General features: G+C 27.4%; 1 protein-coding gene across 1 annotated transcript in view; it reads right to left on the bottom strand.

Annotated features, from left to right (window-relative positions):
- LOC107730619 (protein lifeguard 2-like) overlaps positions 1–259 on the bottom strand; it is a 7,737-nt gene that overhangs the window by 6,239 nt on the left and 1,239 nt on the right. The window lies entirely within an intron of this gene.

Here is a 259-nt window from a genome sequence, read left to right as displayed (position 1 = left end):
ATAGTCAGATTAGATAGATAGATAGATGATAGATAGATAGACAGATAGATAGATAGAAATAGTCAGATTAGATCGATAGATAGATAGATAGAGAGAGAGATAGAAATAGTCAAGAATATGAGAAGAGTAAGAGTAATATAATAGTCAGATTAGATAGATAGATGATAGATAGATAGACAGATAGATAGATAGATAGATAGAAATAGTCAGATTAGATAGATAAATAGATAGATAGATAGAAATAGTCAGATGATAGATA

Source organism: Sinocyclocheilus rhinocerous, unplaced genomic scaffold (assembly GCF_001515625.1).
Source record: "Sinocyclocheilus rhinocerous isolate Xijiao unplaced genomic scaffold, SAMN03320098_v1.1 scaffold1449, whole genome shotgun sequence".
NCBI classification, from domain to species: Eukaryota; Metazoa; Chordata; class Actinopteri; order Cypriniformes; family Cyprinidae; genus Sinocyclocheilus; species Sinocyclocheilus rhinocerous.
The sequence above is the reverse complement of the archived record's forward strand: the minus strand, read 5'-3'. Positions and strand labels throughout refer to the sequence as shown.